Source organism: Canis aureus, chromosome 5 (genome assembly GCF_053574225.1).
Source record: "Canis aureus isolate CA01 chromosome 5, VMU_Caureus_v.1.0, whole genome shotgun sequence".
Lineage (NCBI taxonomy): Eukaryota > Metazoa > Chordata > Mammalia > Carnivora > Canidae > Canis > Canis aureus.
Window position 1 is genome coordinate 55,282,321 of NC_135615.1, and position 18,183 is coordinate 55,300,503.

Consider the following 18,183-nt stretch of genomic DNA (forward strand, 5'->3'; position numbering starts at 1 on the left):
ACTGAAAAGAAGTGGCTTCTAAAGGAATCACACAGAAAGAACGTGGTCTTGGCAAAACGAAACAACTCCCCTTCCCCTTTTATTTCCCTGGTTATCATTTTGGAGGAGAACACTTGCTCAGGGTGCTCGCTGTCTTGAGTTAAGAGGGGTGTTTCTGGAGTGGTAGCAGGTGGCATACGTCTCAAGTTTTTACACGGATGACAGCCTGACAAGTCACAGTGACTAATTCTGCGTGGATACTTACGGCAGACAGAGATTAGAGCAGTTCCCTTTTTTGCATAGACCGTGCTGTTATTTCTACCAGTATGTGTAGATGTGATTTGCAGAAAGTTTAGCAAGCCCCTCCCTCCAAAAAGAGCTTGGAAATTAGCTATTTTTTTTTAAATTTTTTTTTTAATTTTTATTTATTTATGATAGTCACACAGAGAGAGAGAGAGGCAGAGACACAGGCAGAGGGAGAAGCAGGCTCCATGCACCGGGAGCCCGACATGGGATTCGATCCTGGGTCCAGGATCACGCCCTGGGCCAAAGGCAGGCGCTAAACCGCTGCGCCAAAACCGCTGCGCCACCCAGGGATCCCGGAAATTAGCTATTTAGCACGGAAATAGCACTTGCGGATACCTCACGCGTCTTTAGAGATGTCTGGAATGAGACTTTATTTCTCAGGAACCTTTTTAGCAAGCAGTTGGAAGCATCCTCAGGAACTACCATCAGAGGTTTCTTTGCACAGACTGCCACAGAGGTTGGTGGGGAGTCCTGGCCCCGCAGCTTCCAGGGTAGGTTTGTTCTGGCCAGTGGGAGTGGAGCAAAGAGGGCCAGGTTGGGGGGGGGGGGGGCTGCTGGTCAGGTCAGGGTTAAAGACGCTGCTTATCTGGAAGCTTCTGTTAGCTCTGGCATTCTGTATGTCTGATTTTAAGAAATCTAGAACTGCAGATGAGATTTTCTTCTTGTTAAGGAGCCAAAACAAAAATAGTCTTTGGAAAATCAGGTGTGGTGTGTATAGGCTGCTTAGAGGGTCTTAGAGGGTGGGGCCTGGTTCCTGACCTTGCCTGAGGCCTGCCTGGGGTGTTTTGTTTTTTTTGTTTTTTGTTTTTTTTTTTCCTCCTCTGTTTCCTCCCCGGTAAAGCCTGAAGGTGTTAGGGAGTGTTTTCTTTCGACCTTTAGCTCCAGGCAAGGCCACCTGTAGATGGAATAGGACCGTCTATTGTGAATGGTGAAGTAAATGTTTCGCAGAGAGTTTCTGGGTGTGTCAGTTTTCACTGGCTGTTGGATTTGTTTACTTAAGGTTTCGAGAGCCTTAAAAAAAAATCCCCTAAACTAAAGAGAGACTAGTGCTGGTAAGGTTGGAGTTGGTGGTGAACTTTGGCCTCTCATCTGAATTCTTTTTTACTGTCCTACGGTTTTAATCAGTTCTCAGTGCTTTTGATAATTGGGCAACAGATAGCCATAATGATTTATGGACATGATAATGATGATGAAGCAGCAAGGATTTTTTACTTTTATTTATTTGTTTATTTATTTATTGGATTTATTATTCTTAGTTTTATTTTTCAAGGATTTTGGTTATTTTTAATTTTATTTATTTATTTATTTTAAAGATTTTATTTATTTATTCATGAGAGAGAGGCAGAGACACAGGCAGAGGGAGAAGTAGGCTCCCTGCGGGGAGCCCAATGTGGGACTTGATCCCAGGACTCCAGGATCATGACCTGAGCGGAGGACAGACGCTCAAACACTGAGCCCCCCCAGGAGTCCCAACGATTTTGTTTTTATTCCCCCCCCTTTTTTTCCCAAGATTTTATTTATTTATTAATGAGAGACCAGAGAGAGAGGCAGAGACACAGGCAGAGGGAGAGGCAGGCTCCATGCAGGGAGCCCAACGTGGGATTCGATCCCGGTACACCAGGGTCACGCCCTGAGCCGAAGGCAGATGGTCAACCGCTGAGCCACCCAGGCGTCCCAGGATGTTGTTTTAAAGTCATCTCTACACCCACTGTGGGGCTCGAACCCACAGCTGTAAGATCAAGAGTCACCTGCCCGCTGACCTGAGCCAGCCTGTCGCCTCAGCCCTGGCTGGTTGCTCACGTTGTTGCACCTTCTCGTAGATTCCCCAACAGAAATGCTTAAGATGTGCTATTAGAAATAAGCTCTTTGGAGGTGATTTCAGCCACAGGGTGTTTGGCTTTTCCATCCATTGTCCCCTCACCTGCCCAAGCGTGCTTTGCCGAACTCAGGACTTCCTTCTTGTTTCTTCCGTTTACTCCCTGTGCCCTCTTGTGCCATTCTGCTCACACGCATTTCACTCTGTTCACGTAGTAGATTTGTGTCCCCTTAGTTCCTGTGCTTCTGGGTCAGGCCACTTCGAAGAGTGGAGAGGTAGGTAGACAGGCTGGAGTGGGGCAGCAAAGCAAAGTTTATTGAACAAGAGTACAGAGCTCCCAGAGAGGAAGGGGGGGACCCCCCCCTCATGGGTTACCCTCAGAACTTCTAAGTTTAGGGATTGTTATGAGCTCTTTGGTGGAACTCCGTTAAGCAATCAGGGCTTTGGTCACGTATGTGTCCACGTGTGGTTAATATCTCTTGTGCTGATGGTTTTGGGGTTTTATTTCCTGACATCTTAGGACTTCTGTCTTAACTGCCGCTTTTCCCATGAAATTGACAAATGCTTTGTGGTTCATTGTCTTATTTTAGGACATTTTGCAGAAGTCATTTCTGCAAAGGTTGCAAAAAATGGAATGCTAGTGCAATCCTAAGCCGCAGAACAGGTGTCAGCACTCTTACATTTTAGCTGCCCTGACTCCCTATTTGCCTCCTGGGGATGCTGGCCCTGACCGCCTCACTGTCCAACCAACTCCTAACAATAGCTGCCGAGGTGAAAACGTTTGATGCTACATTTAAAGTGCCTGGTAGGATTCGCAATTGTTCTTCCTTTTGGTTTTTAGAAATCAATATCATAAAAAATGATCTTCTCTTAGAATAATAGAAAGAGGGCAGCCCCGGTGGCCCAGCGGTTTAGCGCCGCCTTCAGCCCAGGGTGTGATCCTGGAGACCCGGGATCGAGTCCCAGGTTGGGCTCCCTGCATGGAGCCTGCTTCTCCCTCTGCCTGTTTCTGCCTCTCTCTCTCTCTGTGTCTGTCATGAATAGATAAACACAATCTTTTAAAAAAAAAAAGAATAATAGAAAACCTAGCATTGATTACTTGTACTAAGTGAGGATTAAAATGTGAATCGGGGGATCCCTGGGTGGCGCAGCAGTTTGGCGCCTGCCTTTGGCCCAGGGCGCGATCCTGGAGACCCGGGATTGAATCCCACGTCAGGCTCCTGGTGCATGGAGCCTGCTTCTCCCTCTGCCTGTGTCTCTGCCTCTCTCTCTCTCTGTATGACTATCATAAATAAATAAAAAATATATATATAAAAAAAATAAAATGTGAATCGTAGGAGCTCCTGGGTGGCTCAGTGGGTTAAGTGTCTGCCTCTTGATTTTCTGACTTAGGTTAGGATCTCAGGGTTGTGAGATTTGAGGCCCACGTGGGGCTCCACACTGAGGGTGGAGCCTGCTTAAAATCCTCTCTCTAAAAAAGTTCTTTATATTAAAAAAAAAGGGGGGGGGGATCCCTGGGTAGCTCAGTGGTTTGGTGCCTGCCTTCGGCCTAGGGCATGATCCTGGAGTCCCGAGATCGAGTCCCACATCAGGCTCCCTGCTTCTCCCTCTGCGTGTGTCTCTGCCTCTCTCTCTCTCTCTGTGTCTTTCATGAATAAATAAATAAAATCTTTAAAAATAAGTAAATAAAAATTAAAAAGTTTTTAAAAAATAAATAGAAATATAAAATTTGAATTCTAATTGTAGGGAACTAAGATAAGATTTCTCTATATAGGCAATAACGGGATTTTTGTGTGCGTCGGGAGGAATGAGGAAGAAAAGCTTACGAGAGGAACAGTTAATTAGCTACTGAATATTAGTTTCTTTCTTCCCTATATAGTGGGGTAAGTCTAGACACACATTATTTTATTAGATCTTGCTACCTTTCCTGGATTTTTAAAATCTTTAGAATCAGACTCTCCAGAGCAAAGGCACCTCAAAAGTTGAGCCTTAAGCGTTTTAAGCACGTTTCGGCGCTTCAGTATTAATGTGTGGGGAAAATGTGCAACTCGCTCATTTCCTGCCTCTGAATCTCAAGCACAATGGTTTTTCTGCCTTCCTAGGGAGTCTTGGGGTTGTTGTTGTTTTTTTTTCCCCTTCCCTTTGCTGGATATCTTGTACTTTGTAAAATAAGCAGGCCCTGTTTGCACACAGTTGTGGGTGTTAACGTGGCCTTTGTAGTCAATCACTTAAGTTTGTACCAACATTGTTGTATGTTAGATGTTTGAAGTTCTTTTAATTAAAATTGCAGATGCTAATTTTTTTTCTGTTATACCCTCAAAATCCAGATTTAGATGGTGCTTTTTCTGAATTAAAAAAATACATTTAGGGGCAGCCCGGGTCGTTCAGCGGTTTAGCGCCACCTTTGGCCCAGGACGTGATCCTAGAGACCCTGGATCGAGTTCCTAGTTGGGCTCTCTGCATGGTGCCTGCTTCTCCCTCTGCCTGTGTCTCTGCCTTTCTGTCTGTGTGTCTCTCATGAATGAATAAATAAATAAATCTTTAAAAAATACATTTATTGGGGCGCCGGGGTGCCTCTGTTGGTTAAGCGTCTGCCTTATGCTCAGGTCATGATCCCAGGGTCCTGGGAGTGGACCCTGAATCAGCTCCCTGCTCAGCGGGGAGTCTGCTTGTCCCTCTGCCTCCCCAGCACTGGTGCGCTCTCGCTCTCTTTCTCGCTCTCTCAAATCAATAAAATCTTTAAAATACATATATAAATATTTATTTTTTAATGTATTTTTAAATTTTATTTTGTTTGGTAACTAGAAATTTTGAAAATACAGTGCAGTATAAGAACATTCTCCCACCCTGAGTTCCCATTCTGGTGTATTTTCTTTAATTCCTTCCCCCCAACCCCCACCCACCTTCTTACTCTAAATCAGAAGAAGTATGATTATGTTCCTTCTCAGTATAAAATCCTACTTTTTGATTCAACATCATGTTTTAGGCTTTTAATCACATCCTTAAATACTCCTCAAACGTGTTTTGATACTATTGACTTTATTGAAGTACAACGTGACTCTATCTGCACAGAGTAAAGTACAATAGGTACACCCAACTACAGGGCTTGGTGAATCTTTACACATACACATAACTCACCCAGATCAAGATATAGGTGATTCCCATGTCCACGGGTTCCTCCTGCCTTATCTCGGTATCTCCTGGAGGGTGGTAACCCCTCTCCTTCCTGTCATATCAGTTTTTTTTTTTTTAAGATTTTCTTTATTTATTCATGAGAGATGCAGGGCGGGGGGGGTGGGGTGCAGAGAGACACAGGCACAGGGAGAAACATGCTCCATGCAGGGAGCCCGACGTGGGACTCAACCCCAGGTCTCCAGCCCTGGGCTGAAGGTGGTGGTGCTAAACTGCTGAGCCACCCGGGCTGCCCCACATCAATTGATTTTGTTTGTTCATGGACATCGTAGGAATGAAATCATATAACATGTGCTTTTGTGTCCACTTAATGTAGTATCTGTGAGATTCGTTTTTGTTGTTGCATCTGTCAGTATGATACTGTTTTAATTTTTGTTTTTTTGGGCAAGGTAGAAACTTTCCTGATTATCCCCCTTTAAAAAGCTTGGGGAGGGGCACCCGAGTGGTCCATTTGGTTAAATGGCTGACTCTTGATCTCCGCTTAGGTTTTTTTTTTTTTTTTAAGGTTTTATTTATTTATTCATGAGAGACACACAGGGAGAGTCAGAGACATAGATAGAGGGAGAGGCAGGCTCCTCTGGAGCCTGATGTGGGACCCGATCCCGGGACTCCAGGATCATGCCCTAAGCCGAAGGCAGACACCCAGCCGCTGAGCCCCCCAAGCGTCCCTCCGCTTAGGTCTTGATCTCAGCTTAGGTCTCAATCACAGGATTGTGAATTCGAGCCCAGCATTGGGCTCCATGCTGGGCTTAGAGCCTACTTTAAGAACAAAACAAAAGAACCAAACCAAAATGAGAAACCTGAGGTTAGAATGATTATTAAAAACAACAAAACCAAACAGGTTTTCCCAAAGAGATGAAAGACCTGTACTCTGAAATATAAAACATTGATGAAAAAAATTGAAGTTGACACAAAGAAATAGACATTCCACGCTTATGAATTGGAAGAACAAATAATGCAAAGATGTCCGTATGACCCAAAGCAGTCTACACGTCTAATGGAATCTCTATCAAAATACCAACAGCATTTTTCACAGAAGTAGAACAGATAATCCTAAAATTTGTATGAACCCACAGAAGACCCCAGAAAGCCAAAGCAATCTTGAAGAAAAAAGACACTGGAGGCGTCACAATTTCAGACTTCAAGTTATAACTACAAAACTGTCGTAATCAAAACAGCATGATACTGGCCCACAAAATAGACCCATAGATCAATGGAACAGACTGGAGATTGCCCAGAAAGAAACCTATGATTATCTGGTTAATTTATCTTCAACAAAGGAGGAAAGAATATGCAATGGGAAAAAGACAATCTCTTCAGCAATTGGTGTTGGGAAAACTGGACCACTTTCTCAAACCATACATAAAAAATGGTTTAAAGACCTAAATGTGAGAGTCAAAACTATAAAAATCCTAGAGGAGAACACAGGCAGTAATGTCTCTGACACCGGCTGTAGGAACATTTTTCTAGATATGTCTCCTGAGGCAAGGGAAACAAAAGCAAAAATAATTATTGGGACTATCTTAAAATAAAAAAGCTTCTATACAGTGAACAAAACAAAACTAAAAAAGCTTCTATACAGTGAACAAAACAAAACTAAAAGGGAGCCTACAAAATGGGAGAAGATATTTGCAAATGACAACTGATAAAGTATCCAAAATCTATAAAGAAATTAGAACCAAAAAATCCAGTTTAAAAATGGGCAGTAGAGGTGTCTCGGTGGCTCACTTGCTTAAGCATCTGACTTTGGCTCAGGTCATGATCTCAAGGTTCAGAGATTGAGCCCTGCTCTGCGCTCAGTGTGGAGCCCGCTTCTCCCTCTGCCTCTGTCTCTGCCTATCTCTCTGTGTCTCTCATGAATAAATAAATAAAATCTGAAAAAAAAAAAGCCTACAATGAAATATTATCTCATACCTGTCAGAACAGCTAAAATAAAAAACACAAGCAACAGGTGTTGGTGAGGCTCTGGTGAAAAAAACCCTCTTGCACTGTTGGTGGGGATGCAAACTGGTGCAACCATTGTGGGAAACGATATAGAAGTTCCTCAAAAAGTTAAAAAAAAATACAGCTACCCTATCCAACAATTGTACTACTGCGTATTTACTTAAAAAATACAAGACCACTCACTAATTCAAAGGGATACATGCGGGCAGCCCGGGTGGCTCAGCAGTTTAGCACCGCCTTCGGTCCAGGGCGTGATCCTGGAGTCCTGGGATCGAGTCCCACGTCGGGCTCCCTGCATGGAGCCTGCTTCTCCCTCTGCCTGTGTCTCCGCCTCTCTCTCTCTCTCATGAATAAATAAATAAAATCTTTAAAAAACCCCAAAAAACAAAGGGATACATGCACCTTTATGTTCATAGCAGCATTATTCACAATAGCCAAGATATGGAAGCTGCCCAGATGTCCATCTATTGAAGGAATATATGTTATGTATGTGTACACACACACAGGAATATTATTCGGCCGTAAAAAGAATGAAATCTTGCCATTTGCAATAATATAGGTAGAGCTAGAGGGTATAGTGCTAAGCAAAATAAGTCAGAGAAAGGCGAATGCCATATGATGTCATGTGGAATTAAAAAACAAAACAAATGAGCAAAGGGGAAAAAGACAAACCAAAAATGGCTATTTAAAAAAAAAATTGCAAGAGTATTTATATCTATATTTATATAAACATATATTTATATATTTATTGCAACTGGGTGTTGTCTGGAAGTCTAGAATCACTTTTTTTTTTAAGATTTTTTTATTTTTATTCATGAGAGAGAGAGAGGCAGAGATACAGGCAGAGGGAGAAGCAGGCAGGAAGCCTTATGTGGGACTCGATCCCGGGACTCTAGGATCATGCCCTGGGCCAAAGGCAGGCGCTAAACCACTGAGCCACTCAGGGATCCCCTTGAATCACTATATTGTATTCTTGGAACTAATATAATATTATATATTAACTAACTGGACTCAAAATTAAAAACTTAAAAATAACAAATAAAAATTTAAAAACAGGGTTTCAGGAACTCTCTCCTTTCCATCCTTGTATTCCCATTTGCTCATTTTTAGGTATCTTTCTCCACCCTTTCTCACTCCTTTTTTTTTTTCTTTTTTTAAGATTTTATTTATCCAGCCCTGTCAGTGTTGTGAGACCTGGCAATGTCTTTGCTGTCTTTAGAGTTTCGCCATCTCTAAAACGGAGATGATCATTGTGCATAGCTCAGGGTGTTGTTCTAATGACTTAAATTTGTAAATACTTAGAATAATTAAGTCTGTCAGTACATAACACCTTTACCTAATTGCTTTTAGCAGCCGTATGGTATTATAACATAGGGATACCACGATGCATTCCCCTATCTGTGGACATTTTGATTACTTCCAGTTGTTTGCTCTTAGAGTTAACAATGCAGTGAACATTTGAACACATGTCTTTATGCACTCTTGCTGGTATTTATATGATAGATTTTTTAAAAATTATTTATTTATTTATTCATGAGAGACACAGAGAGAGAGGCAGAGACACAGGCAGAGGGAGAAGCAGGCTCCATGCAGGGAGCCCGACATGGGACTCGATCCCAGTTCTCCAGGATCACGCCCTGGGCTGAAGGCGACGCTAAACCACTGAGCTGCCCAGGCTGCCCTATATGATAGATTTTGAAAAGTGTTCATCGAGTCTGCGAATTTTAAATTGTCAGGTACTGGGGCACCTGGGTGGCTCAGAGGTTGAGCGTCTGCCTTCGGCTCAGGTCATGATCCCGGGGTCCTCGGATCGAGTCCCACATCGGGCTCCCTGCAGGGATCCTGCTTCTCCCTCTGCCTATGTCTCTGCCTCTCTCTGTCTCATGAACAAATAAATAAATCTTAAAAAAAAAGTTCTTAGATCTAAAATTTTTAAAATTATAAAATCCAGAAATAGAGGAACTTTATACCAATCAAGGATGAGAAAACATTATGAACTGACATATGTTTAACTCAGCCCTCTGCACACGTTCGATCCACAACAAAAAAATAAAAATTTAAATATGGAAAAATCTTTTTATTTTTAAAAAATATTTATTTTTGAGAGAGAGCGAGTGGGAACAGGGGCAGGGGAAAAAGGGGGAGTGGGGAGCCTGATGCCAGGCTCGATCTCATGAACCCGAGATCACAACCTGAAACAAAAACCAGGAGTCAGATGCTTAACTAAATTCATGACGAGGTGCCCCGAAACTATAATTCAGACCTCAAAGATGTGAAAAAACTCTCTAGGAACAACACACAAAAAATACAGAAGCCATAAGCATACAAACGGAAAAATAGAAACTCTTGAAAAATAAAAATAAAAACACTGTAAAAAAAACAACAATGATCTGTGAAGAAATATTAGCAATATATAAGACAAAATGTTGATATTCACAGTATGAAAACCTCTAATAACGGTGGACAAACCAAAAGAAAAACGAAGCCATGTTACAAATCAAGTAACAAAAATACAAAGCAGATCACAAAGTTTTTAAAGTTAAAACAAAATTCAATTTTCAGTTATCAGATTGGTAAAAACTAGACTGGTAATGTCCAGAGCGGAGCAAAGGCAAAGATGTTGAGAAATGAGCTCTCTGATATACTGTCAGCAGAACAAAACAGCTTTTAAAAACAAGGCAATGTGGCCGTACCTATTTTTTTTTTTAAGATTTTATTTATTATTCATGAGAGAGACAGAGAGAGAGGCAGAGACACAGGCAGAGGGAGAAGCAGGCTCCCTGTGGGGAGCCCGATGCGGGACTCAATCCCACGACTCTAGGATCACACCCTGGGCCAGAGGCAGACACTCAACCGCTGAGCCACCCAGATGCCCCTGAGTTGGTTATTTAGCTTTTCTCTCTCTTTAAAAAAAAAAGAAATATTTTATTTATTTATTCACCAGAGACAGATAGAGGGAGGCAGAGAGAGGCAGAGGGAGAAGCAGGCTCCATGCAGGGAGCCTGATGTGGGACTCCATCCCGGGTCTCCGGGACTCAGGGCATGCCCTGAGCTAAAGGCTGCGCCAAACCGCTGAGCCACCCGGGCTGCCCTGAGCTTCTCTCTCTTCTAGAAGTTTTTAAGGCTCTGACGTGGTGTAGTTTCCAGCATTTACCTATCAGTGTAGGAATTAGTGAGGATTATCTGGCCGGGGGTAGGGAAAGGGGTGGGATGCCTCATGTGTGTGCATCCTGTTACCTTGTCCTGTGTCATCAGCGTTGGGTGACTTTTGGCTTCCTTGGACTCTGATGAAGGTAATCACTTCGCCCGGGGTGGCCTTGTCTTCATTTCATAGCTTCTTCATATGTAAGTGAAAGTAAAGTTTTTATCTACAGATTAAGCAAATGCCATGATGACTAGAGGGTTCAGGTCGGGACCAGCACGTAACTTAGTAACATATAGAAAATTTTAGTGAGGGTGAGGCGTGTGGTCAGGTGTTGGCAGTGCTGAGCCTGGCTAGGGAAGCTTGGGTAAGACTACTCAAAATATAAATATATTTAATGTTGGTTCTTCTCCTTCTTGGTGAGCTTGACACAAGATAAAACCGCACGTGCTTTCCCGAAGGTTGGCAGGCAGGCTCTGCATGTTATCTCTCTGCACAGAGGAGTGGCGGGGCAGGTGGGTGTGGGGCAGGTGACTGGGACAGGGTGGCACTGGTAATCAGCATTAGACATCTGAAGAAACTTGAATAGCTTTTTAATTTTTTTAAAAGATTTTATCTATTCATGAGAGACACAGAGAGAGAGAGAGAGAGAGGCAGAGACCCAGGCAGAGGGAGAAGCAGGCTCCATGCAGGGAGCCCGACGTGGGACTCGATCCCGGGACCCCAGGATCACACCCCGGGCTGAAGGCAGGCGCTAAACCGCTGAGCCACCGGGGCTGCCCACTTTTTAATTTCCAACCAGTGCCAAGTTTCTTTGAGGCACAAGCCGTCCTGTGGGCTGCAGACTATGGGGATCCGAGGTTCTCACCCCAGGGACGGTTCTGCTGTCACCTGTGGCCTCAGAGTGAGCCAAATGTAACAAAAGCAGGCGAGCCCCATCCGTCCGGCACCAGGGTGCGTGACAGCGGGTCGGCGGGCAGGCCGGGGCATCCTGAGAGCCACGTTAGGGGGCTGCAGCGAACGGCAGGGGGGAGTAGAAGGTGCTAGAGCTAGTGGAGGCCTTCAGGCTGCCTGAAAGCAGAGATCCGTCCGTTTCCAGGGCTTCGGTTAGTGTGAACTGAGGGTATGGTGGCCTGGGCGGGACAGTTGACGGTGACATGGAGGAAAAGTGTGAGCGCCCTCAGTGGTTTGCCACCCAGCAAGCCTGAGGGTCTCGTGGCAGGGGGGCAGTTAAGACAGCCTGTTGCCCCCCCCCCCCCCCCCGCTGCCCGTGGTTTCTCGTTCTCAGGAGCCCTCACGTCTCCCCTACCAATGATGATGCCGCCGGGCACCCCGCTGAGAGCCGCCCGTCTCGGCCAAGCTGTGGCTCTAACACTGCAGTAGAAGGTTTCCTACCGCACCCCCAAGTGTGAACAGTCCTCGGAACTAAGGGAGCTGCAGAACTCCCTGGGCGCCCGGGGGGCTCAGTCGGGCAAGTCTTTCTTCCGGCCCATGATCCCGCGGTCCTGGGATTGAGCCCCACGTCAGGCTCCCCCAGGGCGTCTGCTTCTCCCTCTGCCCCGCACCCCGCTTACATTCTCTCTTTGTCTGAAATAAAATTGTAAAAAAAAAAAACAAAAAAAAACCTTCCCCGTTGGGCCGCGCGCGGTGGGTAGGGGACATCATGTTGGCTGCATCCTCGGGCCGTCGACGAAGATAATCAGACGCGCAGGCCTGGTCCACGTCCTTCATCGGTGGGGTTCGCTCCCTGTGCAGCACCCGCCTTCCGCCCGCCCGGAGTGGACCGACAGCTGCTGGTACTTTCCCGAAGCAACTTGAGGTTCTGGTTGAGGGAGCGTCTGGTGTAAAGGAGCAGGAAACAGGAAAAACGAGTCGGGCCCCTTACTGTTGTGAGGGCGAGTCAGCCCAGGGGTGGACCTCAGGCAGCCAGAAGTGGAGGTGGTGCCCCGAGGTTGGGGTGCTGCCGCTCTGCTGTCTGCCGGGCTCCCCCTCCTAGTGCCCGGCAGGAAGGGCTTTCTGTGGCCCTCTGGACGGTGGTGCTCCCCTGAGGCACCCGGGGATGAAGCCCGTATGCCTTTCAGGTGTCAAGTCCGTGGAATCCACGGTGATCGTGTGTCAACAGCAGCCCTGACAACCTTGCCCAAACGGCCGGGAAAGCTCTTCAGGTGGACCCGCCAGCAGCCCGTCGGGGCGGGGGGAGCAAGGGTGAGCCGACCCCCCCACCCCCCCGCCACGGGATCGTGGTGCCCGCATGGCGCGAGTACGCCCATGACCCAGGGGGCGTTTGTTGTGCCACAGGGAGTTTGTGCGGGGCGCCGGGGACTCAGAGTCGGGCGCCTGCCCTCGGCTCAGGGTGTGACCCGGGGTCCCGGGTTCAAGTCCCGCTTCGGGCTCCCCGCGTGGAGCCCGCTTCTCCCCCTGTCTGGGTCTCTGCCTCTCTCCCCATGTCTCTCATGAGTAAATAAATAAAATCTTAAAAAAAAGAAAAGAAAGAGCTGGTCTTGGGAGTCACAGGGACCAGGGTTCCCACCCTCCCTCTGCCATGTCCCCTTCCACCGATGAATTTGGCCTTCGAGGCTCAGTTTCTCCGCTTGAGTGCAGGGATGATCCTCTGTCTCCCCCAGCCGGGGTGCCAACACAGTCAGGTTGTGTAGGCACGTGATCGTGACTCGGATGAACTTCCCCTTTCGTTCTTGGAGGTGGGGGACTTGTCATACTGCCACCACCCGCCGATGCAGGTTGCTGATTTCTTTTTTCCCCTGTGTCGTGTCAACGGGGAATGAAGACGGGGCGGGAAGGAAGGTGGAAGTGGCCATCATTGCTCCTTTTTGGTTAATCCCAAAGGACACAGATTTCCGTGAAGACTAGCGTTCTCTGTATCCTTCGTTTTGGGAGAGAGAAGGTTCTCTTTCTGCGTGACCTTAACCTACCTTAACCTTATTGCGCCATTTGCGAGGTCACCAAGTCAGGGTGGGGGAGACAGTGGGGGAGGCCGCTCATAACCCAGTAGCTTAGGTCCTGAGATGGTGGAGACGGTTTGGTCACAGTGAGGAGGCCATGAGGATGGCCTCCTCCCAGCGGTTTAGCGCCGCCTTCGGCCCAGGGTGTGATCCTGGAGACCCAGGATCCAGTCCCACTTCGGGCTCCCTGCAGGGAGCCTGCCTCTCCCTCTGCCCGTGTGTGTGTGTGTGTGTGTGTGTGTGTGTGTGTGTGTGTGTGTGTCTCTCTCTCTCTCTCTCTCTCTCTCTCTCTGTCTCTATCGAATAAATAAATAAAATCATTAAAAATAAATTTCCTGCAGGTCCTAGAACTGTGGGTTTCGTTCGTTTGTTCGTGGTCAGGAACCTGAGCTGCACATGGGCTGGCTGGGAACTGACGCCGTGACCCCACTGACGCTCGGAAATCCTGTGCTCGCACCAGGAAACACAGTCTGAGGACGCCTTGTATAGGCCCCTGATCCCTGGGCAGGCCCCACGGGGCTGCTGTCCCATGAATGCAGCAGGTTCTATGCTCACCTGGCGTGGGTACCACGAGAAAAGTAGGATTTTAGCTTCTTTTGGGAAAAATGAAGCGTAGTAAGGGGGAAAAAGTACCTTGCTCCTTGTTTTACAAACATATTTTGCCTCCGCTTCTAGGTTCTTAAGGTCCTTTTAAGGACAAAGGCTGCTGCTTATTTATCTTTCAGTCTGGCTGGGGAATTGGTTTTTTTTTAATCTGCAAGGCATCGTAAGTTTGCATATCATTCTCGGGGTGGGGGGGCAAGTTAATAATTAACCTTCCCTGCATTGTTTGAACTTCAGTATAGGTCCTGCCAAAGCAAGCACTGCCTTGGAATTTTCTGTGCATGTGCATAAAAAGGGTTTGAGAAACAGGGGCCCTGTGCTGGTGGGTGACCTTAGGGGTCAAGCTGTCCAGTTCTGCTGACTCTGGGAGCCAAAGGTCAGCTCAGAGCAGCTCATTCGATAAGATGCTCTGATACCCACAACACGGAAGTACGGCAGGAACAAATGAGGTCACTTTATGCAGCCAGCCCTGGGCTCCTGATAGGGCCTGTCCTGCGCTGGGCTCTGGAGACCCAGGGGAAGGGGGGGTGGTTGGGGGAGGGTTTAGCGGCAGCTTTTGCAAGACAGCCATGTATGTATGTATGTGCGTATTTATTTATTTAGATTTTTTTTTTTTTAATTTGAGAGAGCTCGTGCATGCAGACATGAGCAGGACGGGCAGAGGGAGAGGGAGAGAATCTCATCAAACTCCACGCTGAGCGCAGAGCCCGATGCGGGCCTCAGTCCCCAGACCCTGAGTCGGATGCTTCGCCGGCCACACCCCCCAGGCACCCCTGAGCTGTGTATTGAAGTCCCATGCTCCCTTTTCCCTGGGGTAGGTCCTTGGAAAAGTTGTCGAGCTCCCTGAGTCATAGCTTCCTCATTTCTTTTTTTTTTTTTTTTTTAAGATTTTATTTACTTATTTATCAGAGCCACACAGAGAGAGGCAGAGACATAGGCAGAGGGAGAAGCAGGCTCCCTGCAAGGTGCCCGATGTGGGACTCGATCCCGGGACCCCAGGGTCATGCCCTGGGTCAAAGGTAGATGCTCAACCACTGAGCCCCCCAGGTGTCCCAGCTTCCTCATTTCTAAGAGGAGAATAATAGTATCTGCCTGTGAGGTGCCAACGGAGTGATCTGTGGTTTCATCGTTGGGCATATTGTAAGCAGGCGGGGAGTCGTGGCTTTCAGAGCAGTCCCTTGCCCCCCTGAAGTGAGAGACGTGGGTGCAGGCTGTTATCCTGGATGTGAACCATGGCTTTGCAGGCCTCGGTGCTCTGGTGGGAGGTTTGTGCACAGGTGCCCAGCGAGATAGGAAGACAGTGGGTGCCTCACCCAGCAGAGGCGTGTGCGCAAGTTCCCCAGGGGGTGTTGGCACTGCCACTGCTTGGTAGTGAGCCGGGACTGGACGCCCAAGTACGGATTCGCTAGCAAAGGAGGGGCACAGGGCAGTAGGGAGTCTGCAGGGACGCCCGGGCATCTGTTTTGCAAGGTTTGGATTTGGGATTTGCCGCAGTCAATGGAGCTAGGTAGCTCTTGAGTTCAAGTTGCGACGAGGAAAAATGTGGAAGAGTATTATTAAATGGGTTTTTTAAGCAAAGAAGTCTTCTTAAATTCCGTTGAAGTGTCCAGAATAAAAATAGGCCTTTGACTTGGCGGAGCATTTGCTGGTGAAGCTTGGCAATGGTGTGGAGTCTGTAGGAATTCAGTGGGAGCCAAGAGTGGGTCCCTCCCGTCTGTCCCTGCTGTGATGACATCCCAGCACACTCCCTCGCAGCCCACCCACTAACTGCCCCATTGCAGCCAAGCTCCACTCTCAGAAAGAATTGGTCCCAGTGCTCTCTGGCTTGAGGGACTCCATAAAGGACGCATCGTGTACTTCACGTGCTGGGTCAACAAACATCTCGGTATGTGTTCCTGCGACGGTAGGAAAGGAGCAGGGCGTGTTCCCGAGCGATGCTTGTCGGAAAACCAGGCGTACAGTGTGCGTGGTGCAGTGCGTGTTGATGCGGAACCTCACCGTGAGGATTTAATAGCAAAATAATCCCAATAGGAGTCTGCTCTCACCTTCAAATACTTAAAAGTCTTTGTGCAGACCCACTGGCTCAGATTTTGGAATCCTGCATCTTCTGAATTTTCACTGTGCCCACCGAGGTCCTGTGCTAAGTACAATATCATCGCATTGGACTGTAAAAAGAGCTTTCTGACAGAGTAGGTAGCTGGGCATCCGCCCGCCACGAATTTTTAGTTGTTGTCTAATTCCCGTATAGTGTTATATTAGTTTCAGGGGTACCACTTAATGATTCGGCAACTCTATATACATTACTCAGTGCTCACATCATAAGTAAAGCCACCCAACAACATTATTATGATCTAATTGTATTTTCCATGCCGAACTTTCCATCTTCGCGACTTATTTTGTAACTGGAAGTGTGTACCTCTTAATCCCCTTTATTTCACTTATTCTCCCCACCCACCCAGTCCCCTCTAGCAACCACAAGTTTGTTCCCTGTATTGAAGAGTCTGGTGTTTTTGGTCTCCTTTTTTTGTTTGTTTGTTCCTTGGTTTTACTTCTTAAATTTGATATGAGTGAAGTCATATGGTATTTGTCATATGGTATGGTCTCTCTCTCTCTGATTTATTTGACCTAGCTAGACTAATAGGACTAGCATGATGCCCTCTAGGCCCATTCATGTTGTTGCAAATGGCCAGATCTCATTCTTTTTTTGTGGCTGAGTGATATTATTCTGTTGGATATATATATATAGCCTCTATCTATCTATCTATCTATCTATCTATCTATCTATCTATCTATCTATTTCATGAGAGTCACAGAAAGAGAGGCAGAGGCACAGGCAGAGGGAGAAGCAGGTTCCCCATGGGAAGCCCAATGCAGGACTCGATCCCGGGACCCCAGGATCACACCCTGAGCCAAAGGCAGACGCTCAACTGCTGAGCCCCCCAAGCGTCCCCCACATCTTCTTTAATCCATTCATCTATCAGCTGACACTTGGGTTACTTCCATATCTTGGCTATTGTAAATAATGCTGTAGTAAACAGGTGCATGTATCTTTTCAAATTAGTGTTTTTGTTTTCCTTGGGCAAATAGCCAATAGTAGAATGACTGGATCATATGGCTTTTTGAAAATTCTTTGAGGAACCACCATATGTTTTCCATAGTGGATGTACCAATTTGCGTTCTCTTCAGCAGTGCACAAGGGTTCCTTTTTCTCATCCTTACCAATTTCTTGTCGTCTTGGTTTTTTATTTATTGTTGTTATTTTATTATTTCTTTTTGATTTTCACCATTCTGGCAGGTGTAAGGTAATACCTCATTGTGGTTTTGATTTGGATTTCCCAATGAACAGTGATATTGAGCATCTTTTCGCGTCTCTTGCCCATCTGTTTATCTTCTTTGGGAAAATGTCTATCAGGTCCTCTGCCTGTTTTTAATCAGATTATTTGTTTTTTCTTGAGATTATTTTTTTGGATATTACTCCCTAATCAGATGTATCATTTGCAGATGCCGTCTCCCATTCAGTAGGTTGCCTTTTTGTTTTATTGATAGTTTCCTTTGCTGTGCAAAAGTTTTTTTATTTTGGGATAGCCCCAGTAGTCTTGTTTTTGCTTTTGTTCGCCTTGCTTCAGGAGACACGTCTAGAAAAATGTTTCTATAGCTGATATCAAAGAGATTACTGCCTGTGTGCTCTTCTAGGAGTTTTATGGTATCCGGTCTCACAGTGAGATCTTTAAGCCTTTTTGAGTTTATTTTTGCGTTTGGTGTAAGAAAGCAGTCCAGTTTCATTCTTTGGATCATAGCTACCCAGTTTTCCCAGCCCTGTTTGTTGAAGGGTGACTGTCTTTGTCTCGTAGATTGACCATATAAGTGTGGGTTTATTTCTGGCCTCTCTCATCTGTTCTGTTCTACATGTCTGTTGTTTTTTTTTTTTTTAAGATTTTATTTATTTATTCATGAGACACACAGAGAGAGAGGCAGAGACACAGGCAGAGGGAGAAGCAGGATCCATGCAGGGAGCCCGACGTGGGACTCGATCCTGGGTCTCCAGGATCCCACCCTGGGCTGAAGGCGGCGCTAAACCGCTGAGCCACCCGGGCTGCCCTACATGTCTGTTTTTATGCCAGTACCATACTGTTCTGATTACTTAAGCTTTTTTTTTCTGGATCTTGAAATCCAGAGTCATGATTCCTCTAGTTTTGTTCTTCTTTCTCAAGATTGCTTTGGCTGTTTTGGAGCCTTGGTGC

General features: G+C 46.3%; 1 protein-coding gene across 9 annotated transcripts in view; it reads left to right on the forward strand.

Annotated features, from left to right (window-relative positions):
• Positions 1–18,183, forward strand: part of OCLN (occludin) — a 55,170-nt gene that overhangs the window by 15,214 nt on the left and 21,773 nt on the right. The gene's annotated exons all lie outside the window — the stretch shown is intronic.